The 8,923-nt window shown below is 40.8% G+C and overlaps 1 long non-coding RNA gene across 1 annotated transcript; it reads right to left on the reverse strand.

Moving 5' to 3' along the window:
• Positions 1 to 1,367: 1,367 nt before the first annotated feature.
• LOC118964701 (uncharacterized) lies at positions 1,368 to 8,538 on the reverse strand. Its single transcript, XR_005051924.2, has 4 exons — positions 8,448 to 8,538; positions 3,282 to 3,345; positions 3,058 to 3,143; positions 1,368 to 2,988 (listed from the first exon to the last, which is right to left on the reverse strand). It is a non-coding gene; the product is annotated as an uncharacterized LOC118964701 (long non-coding RNA).
• Positions 8,539 to 8,923: the final 385 nt, after the last annotated feature.

Genomic DNA, 8,923 nt, shown 5'->3' on the forward strand with positions numbered 1-8,923 from the left:
GTCCCACTGGCAGAACAGCCTCCTATCAAGCGGGGGCACATGCCCGCCTCCCGTGCCAAGGCCGAGCGGGAGAATAGACAACGAGGGCGTAGGAAGAGAGTGAAGCCCATTCACTGGGACGTTAACTTTAAGTCTGGGCCTTTCTTCCCAGTGTGTGTCTCTCCATCAATGCCCTCTATCTTGGAGGTGGATGAAGAGTCTCTTTCTGAAGAGATGGAGCAAAGCCAGTTGTAAGGGGTCGCACACACACGTCTTAATTTAATTTATTTTGTACCTTTATTTAAATTGTGAAGTTAGTTAAGAACAAATTCTTATTTACAATGACGACCTACCCCGGCCAAACCCTAAACCGGACGACACTGGGCCAATTGTGAGCCTCTTCCTGAAGATGGACTGCTTCAACCCCTTAGGAGTATCCAGAGTATCTAGTACGCTGATGTGATGATAGAATATGTCCCTCAGTATGAACTAGAGATTAATATTAATCCACTTGTTATTCTAGTTAGGCAAATGTTAATTTATCATCACCATGTTCCAAAGAATTCTGTTTCTATAAAGTTTTATTGCAGTTGAAAATGATCTGTGGTGTGTGTTGTTGGTTTCTTGTGAGCTATGAAGTATACCCTTTTAGTAGAATGTTTATTTCTTCATTGGATTTGTTGACCAAAGAGTAGAGGTAAGTGCTGATCGGAATAATAATATAAGTGAAGTTCCGATTCAAATTTGTATTATTCCGAAGGAGGTACATCTGACGCGAAGAGGCCCTGTCTCAACTTGCACATGTAAGGGAAGCAGACAGCTGCAGATGAAATATAACTGCTGGGTTCTGCGGTAACCAGGTCTCTCTTGCCAAAATAACCCACTTTTGCAAGAAAGACCTGGATAGTGCCACATAAGAAACACTTATATAAATTATTCCTTTTATACGAATAAAAACCACCCCTTTATCTGGAATATATGTAGTGTTGCCTTACATTTGTGAAATATGAATGACATTTGCTTAGCCTTCCAACTGTGCTTCGTTTAAAATACCGTTGGTTGGACTGCGAGGAAGAGACTGTATTGTTTTTCTTTTGATCTGAAGCCTGACACTGTACGACACGTCATGTCTCATCCTTCGTCTTTTGAATAAAACTTCCTCAGCATGATTTTATTCTAACATTATCCATGTTTGTTTTTTTCAACCCTCAAAAACAAATGTTGATCCCCATGTAACGATGCGTGATATTCCACAGGGGGGCACTAAAGTTCTGTAAGAAAGGAGGTTGAACACTTTGTACCTTGAACACCATCTAAACTAACACACAGCCTCAACTATTTAAATGACAGAAATGTAGGGTATGTAAACATTATATAAAGTGGCACAGTTTAAATGACTAGTGATACATTTATTACATCGAATAATTCATTATTAAAGTGGCTAGAGATTGAGTCTGTATGTTGGCAGCAGCCACTCAATGCATTGCCATCAGCCATCGAGAGAATGTCTCCTATGAAATCTATAAAAGCTATCCAACTGCCTAAGTTGTACCTAATGAAAGCATAAAATAATTAACCATTTTAAAATCTCTATATTTGACACATTATTTCTATTTTATGACTGAAAATATCCATGTAGAATGCCAGAATGAAGCAACACGGAAGGCAACTCAACGGCTTTAGTGTAGTTCTTCATTAAAGTATTTAAACTGGAACAACCATTTTAGTAATGGATTCAATATATCCAGTAAGAATTCCGGCTCTCACAGACCTGTTAGTTTTTCTTTAAGAAGCCCTCCTGTTCTCCACTCATTACCTGTATTAACTGCACCTGTTTGAACTCGTTACCTGTATAAAAGACACCTATCCACACACTCAATCAAACAGACTCCAACCTCTCCACAATGGCCAAGACTAGAGAGCTGTGTAAGGACATCAGGGATAAAATTGTAGACCTGCACAAGGCTGGGATAGGCTACAGGACAATATGCAATCAGCTTGGTGAGAAGGCAACAACTGTTGGCGCAATTAAAAGAAAATGGAAGAAGTTCAAGATGACGGTCAATCACCCTCGATCTGGGGCTCCATGCAAGATCTCACCTCGTGAACCATCCACCAGGAAAAACTTCCCCTGAACAGTGAGATAGACGACATTTGTCATCTGCCTATGAGATAGCCAGAAGCATCTCATACACTTATTTTCTCTGATCTGCAACTATTCTGTTGTGTCTATAGAACTGTACTGCTCTCCAGTCCCTGTTTAAAAGCGCTTGGGGAGAAGCAGCAATGCATTTCTCACAGTCTTGTTTTCCAGGCATTTTTCCCCATTCGGATAAAGTTCATCAAGGAATCTTCAACTGCATCCACCTCTATTGTCGACCAATACCTTTTTGTTCCTTTGTCACCTTTGTATAGAGATGGCATTATGAATGACTACATTAAATAAAGGTTGACTACAATACAGTACTTGAACATCTCTCTGTATTAACTCTACAAGGTTACAGCTGTATCTGCAGAGACTGTGTTGAAATTAAACTAACAATCCCAACTAAATAACTACATAGATAAGGATGTGAGAGGAGAATGTGCAATGCTGACATCAAGGCAGACTCAATCTGTATGGAATCTAAGCCCAACAATCTGTTTGCAATGTAAACCTTCTAATAAAAGCAATACCTATTATATCAAGTTCCCTCCCTCAAGAGAAAAAATGTAAAGCGTAGTAATCCTTCTGTGTTATCATCTATCCTGACACACTAGTTCCAGATCTAACGTCTTGACTTGTGTCCAATCCAAACCGAACCGTTCTGTGCTGGCATGGTTGGAAATACACTAACTGATAAAGACAGGATTTATCTGGACCAGCACAGTACGGCCCATAAGTTGACACTACAGAGTGAAAATGCACTGCCTGAAGGCAGTAGGAAACATGCTTGCCGTGTGAGCCTCTCTTTTGTCCCAGTCTTCCCTTGGTCATTGGTTGTTTGGCCCGAATCGCTGACATCTCTCCTGGAAAACATGTTGAAAAGGACATTGTAATTAAGAATAGGTCCATGTGTATGTAAGGTATAGGCATACCGGTCAGATTTTCTTCATAGGATTCTTCAGATGACTCCTCTCAGAGTCATTCTCTGATGCGCAATCAGTGGCCGCAGCATCCATTTCTTCAGACATAATAGTTTGTAAAAGACAAAAAACAAAATCAAATTGCAGCAAGTTAAATCAATGCACAACAAATTAGAGTCAGCATGTTTTGCCAGAGTGAAAATGCACTGACTGAAGACAGTAGTAAAAATGTTTACCGTGTGAACCTCTCTTTTGTCCCAGCTTTCCCTTGGTCATTGGCCCGAATCGCCGACATCTCTCCTGGAAAACATCAGTGGGAATCATGTCAGTTTCACCCAATCCAACCTATGAACCAATCCATAAGCGATAACTGTTGGAGCAACTCAAAATGCAGGTTTATAACAGCTGTGCCATTCAAGCCTATTGAATATGGTATGAGAGGGACGGCTACAGCCACACAAACCCTACAACCATGTAGTGAGAGGGGAACGCACAATACCATGCTGAAATGAAGGCAGACTCCATCAGGGTGGATCCTAACCTTTTTCACACCACTGTACAATCCAAACGGAACCGTTCTGTGCTGGCATGGTTGGAAATACACTAACTGACAGAGATGGTCGCCTCGATTCGCGTTCTTAGGAAACTATGCAGAATTTTTTTTTTTTATGTATTATTTCTAACACTGTTCCCCAGGAAATCGTAAGTCTTATTACATACAGCCGGGAGGAACTATTGGATATAAGAGCAACGTCAACATACCAACATTACGACCAGGAATATGGCTTTCCCAAAGTGGATCCTCTGTTTGGACCACCACCCAGGACAATGGATCGGATTCCTGAAGGCGACCAAAAACAATTGCGCCCCAGAAGAGGAAGGCGGAGCGGTCTTTTGGTCAGGCTCCGTAGACGGGCACATCGCTCACCACTCTCGAGTATACTACTCGACAATGTCCAGTCTCTTGACCACAAGGTAGACGAAATTCAAGCAAGGGTTGCATTCCAGAGAGACATCAGATTGTAACATTCTCTGTTTCACGGAAACATGGCTCACTCGGGATACGTTATCAGACTCGGTACTGCCACCCGGTTTCTTCACGCATCGCGCTGACAGAAACAAACATCTCTCTGGAAAGAAGAAGGGCGGGGGTGTATGTCTTATGATTAACGAGTCGCAAATCTGACCACGACTCGATTTTGTTGCTCCCAGCCTATAGACAGAAACTAAAACAGGAAACGCCCGTGCTCAGGTCTGTTCAATGCTGGTCCGACCAATCTGATTCCACACTTCAAGATTGCTTCGATCACGTGGACTGGGATATGTTCCGGATAGCCTCAGACAACAACATTGATGTATACGCTGATTCGGTGAGCGAGTTTATTAGCAAGTGCATCGGTGATGTTGTACCCACGGTGACTATTAAAACCTTTCCCAACCAGAAACCGTGGATTGATGGCAACATTCGCACAAAACTGAAAACGCAAACCACTGCTTTTAATCATGGCAAGGCAACCGGAAACATGACCGAATACAAACAGTGTAGCTACTCCCTCCGCAAGGCAATCAAACAAGCTAAGCATCAGTATAGAGACAAAGTAGAGTCGCAATTCAACGGCTCAGACATGAGACCTACAGTGGGGAGAACAAGTATTTGATACACTGCCGATTTTGCAGGTTTTCCTACTTACAAAGCATGTAGAGGTCCATAATTTTTTATCATAGGTACACTTCAACTGTGAGAGACGGAATCTAAAACAAAAATCCAGAAAATCACATTGTATGATTTTTAAGTAATTAATTTGCATTTTATAAAATCGGCAGTGTATCAAATACTTGTTCTCCCCACTGTATGTGGCAGGGTCTACAGTCAATCACGGATTATAAAAAGAAAACCAGCACCGTCGTGGACACTGACGTCTTGCTCCCAGACAAACTCAAACAACTTCTTTGCTCGCTTTGAGGACAATACACTGACCAAACCAAAACCTGCGGGCTCTTTTTCACCGCAGCCAACGTGAGTAAAACATTCAAACTAGTTAACCCTCGCAAGGCTGCCGGTCCAGACAGCATCCCTAGCCGTGTCCTCAGAGCATGCGCAGACCAGCTGGCTGGTGTGTTTACGGACATATTCAATCAATCCCTATCCAAGTCTGCTGTACCCACATGCTCCAAGAGTGCCACCATTGTTCCTGTTCCCAAGAAAGCTAATGTAACTGAGCTAAACGACTGAAAAAAAAGCTTCTATCTCAAGGCCATCAGACTGTTAAACAGCCATCACTAACATTGAGTGGCTGCTGCTTACATACTGACTCAAATCTCTAGCCACTTTAATAATAAAAAATTGGATGTAATAAATGTATCACTAGTCACTTTTAACAATGCCACTTACTAAACTGTTTACATACCCTACATTACTCATCGCATATGTATATACTGTACTCTATACCATCTACTGTATCTCCCTCATCCATATACTTACATGTACATATTCTTATTCATTCCTTTACACTTGTGTGTATTTTTTATTTTTTTATTTCACCTTTATTTAACCAGGTAGGCTGACTTGTGTCCAATCCAAACCGAACCGTTCTGTGCTGGCATGGTTGGAAATACACTAACTGATAAAGACAGGATTGATCTGGACCAGCACAGTACGGCCATAAGTTGACACTACAGAGTGAAAATGTTCTCAATTACAACTGCATCCTGGCCAAGATAAAGCAAAGCAGTGCAACACAAACAACAACACAGAGTTACACATGGAATAAACAAACATGCAGTCAATAATACAATAGAAAACGTCTATATAATGTGTGCAAATGAGGTAGGATAACGGAGGTACGGCAATAAATAGGCCATAGTGGCGAAATAATTACAATATAGCAATTAAACACTGGAGTGATAGATGTGCAGAAGATGAGTGTACAAGTAGAGATACTGGGGTGCAAAGGAGTAAAATAAATAAAATAGATAACAATATGGGGATGAGGTAGTTGGATGGGCTGATTACAGGAGGGCTATGTACAGGTGCAGTGATCTATGAGCTGCTCGGACAGCTGGTGCTTAAAGCTAGTGAGGGAGATATGAGTCCCCAGCTTCAGTGATTTTTGCAGTTCGTTCCAGTCATCGGCAGCAGAGAACTGGAAGGAAAGGTGGCCGAAGGAGGAATTGGCTAAGGGGGTGACCAGTGAAATATACCTGCTGGAGTGCGTGCTACGGGTGGGTGCTGCTATGGTGACCAGTGAGCGGTAAGGCGGGGCTTTATCTAGCAAAGACTTATAGATGACCTGGAGCCAGTGGGTTTGGCGACGAATATGAAGCGAGGGCCAGCCTTCGAGAGCATACAGGTCGCAATGGTGGGTAGTATATGGGGCTTTGGTGACAAAACAGATGGCACTGTGATAGACTGCATCCAATTTGCTGAGTAGAGTGTTGGAGGCTATTTTGTAAATGACATCGCCGAAGTCAAGGATCATTTGGCAGCATGAGTACGTTTGGCAGCATGAGTGATGGATGCTTTGCTGCGAAATAGGAAGCTGATTCTAGATTTCATTTTGGATTGGAGATGCTTAATGTGAGTCTGGAAGGAGAGTTTACAGTCTAACCAGACAGCTAGGTATTTGTAGTTGTCCACATATGCTAAGTCAGAACCATCCAGAGTAGTGATGCTGGGCTGGCGGGCAGGTGTGAGCAGTGATCAGTTGAAGAGATAAGGTAGTTGTTGTGAAATTGTTAGATTACTTGTAAGATATTACTGCAAAATCAGAAATAGAAACACAAGCATTTCGCTACACTCGTATAAACATCTGCTAACCATGTGCATGTGACCAATAACATTTGATTTGACTACAGAGTGAAAATGCACTGACATATCAGATAAGAATAGGTCCATGTGTATGTAAGGTATAGGCATACCGGTCAGATTTTTTTCAGAGAAATTGCCTTCCTCTGATGAACCTGATGGCCCTGAGACATAACATCTTCACTGTTGTCAATACTAGTTATTGAGTCATCAGTCTTGTATCCAACTGTATTGCAGAAAAAAGCATCTTAGATAACTAGAGAGATAACACAAAGTATTTGGACATTTTGATTAGTTATGGATCTGTGCTCCTCTACTTTACATTTTGTTATAATACAAATCATTTGGGATGAAAGTGCAGACTTGCCTGTCTTTGATTTACAAAGCAGATTCACAAGAACTTACAGTATGTGCGGGTGTTGAATGACACTAACTTATGTATACGGTACTGGCAGCCTCGGTGTCTGACATCTAAGGATACAATAATATTAAATTAGTCATGTGCCACTTAGGCAATGGAATATGATTCAACAATCCCCAGTATCCTCATTCTAAACAACTGACAAACCTGAGCTTCAGGATTTATTATTTCCTTTTCAAATCTGGCCTACAAATTGAATTATGTTTCTTATAGAGTTTCCATGCGTCTTCTTAGACTCTGCAGTGCCTGAGTAAAGGAAGACAAGTTTCTAAAAGAATGGTTGACACTTAAAAGAATGACAAGATTGCTCGGCACACAACAAAGGGGATGAGCTGGGGGAAAAAAGCAAGTATAAGCATAACATAAGCACATTATACAAGTTCCTGGATGCAACTAAAGCACATCTGCTTTTATGGATGAACTAAACAAGAAACAGTATGAGTGATATGGCTAAAGGAAGGCATGTGAATTGGCAGTTCTACCAAATTTGACACTTTCCAGAATCCTTATTCCTGTTGTGGTGTTTCACTCTTTTACGTGCAAAGCCAAAATAACTAGTAACTTATTTCTCTTTGGGTAAGAAAGGGTGATAAAAAAACTGCCAAAACTTCAATAAAATAATTAAATGAGGGGATTTATTTAAATATTTCAGCACACATGCATGCTTATGACTTGACAAAACAGATGAAAAGGAACTGGCTTTTCTAGCTAGCTTGTAAACCAATTCAAGTTATTGAATTCACTGGCAATATTATTATTATATATATTATTTTCCAATGCATGTAACATTGGGTTAACCACAATTATTTATTCTGAATCAAAGACATTTTGACCAATAATGCTAAACTAGCACAATTACCGTTAGCTAGCACGCTAACCGCTAGCTAGCACGCTAATCATTAGCAAGCAGTAAATAAGTATAAGGTAAAAACATGCAAAGTAACAATTGCACATTAATGAATTGTTTGGATGAGCCTACCAATTTCAATCTCATGATGAAGTATATCTGATACAATGCAGCTTTCGGACATTGTCAATGCATGTTGGATTCCACCGAAAGACATACATGAGCTAACAGAAATTAGAAATAAAGACAATGGGAACATGCATTGCTTGCCAATACACCACATACCATTTTAGTTAATATATTGGTTAACAGTTTAGTTAATAGCTTACCTTCTTGCATGAATGCGAACGTCTGCAACTATCCTCCTCTTCCTTAAAAAACGTGCTGCACAGCTACTTTTGTTGTGATCATGCTCAGGCAGAGACAGGCTTGCCAGGTCAATTTCACATTTCTAGTAAATCCAGTGAAAACTCCCTTCAAAACCTGAAAACTATCAAAATCTCAGCAGATTACAGGGAAATTAATGGATAAAAAAAAAATATCATGCAATATAGAAGTAGTATAAAAACTTGAAGATTTCTGAATATGTGTGCAATATTATTACTGTCCCTGTCAAGTTCTGACCTTAGTTCCTTTACTATGTCTTTGTGTTAGTTTGGTCAGGGCGTGAGTTGGGGTGGGTAGTCTATGTCATTTTTTCTATGTTGTATTTCTCTGTTTGGCCTGGTATGGTTCTCAATCAGTGCGTCTCCTCGGCCCGGGTTATATGGCACCAGCTCTACGCAAGGTGTCCCCGGTTCGCCAG

This window comes from Oncorhynchus mykiss, chromosome 1 (genome assembly GCF_057628025.1).
Source record: "Oncorhynchus mykiss isolate SJ-2025 chromosome 1, ASM5762802v1, whole genome shotgun sequence".
Taxonomy (NCBI): Eukaryota; Metazoa; Chordata; class Actinopteri; order Salmoniformes; family Salmonidae; genus Oncorhynchus; species Oncorhynchus mykiss.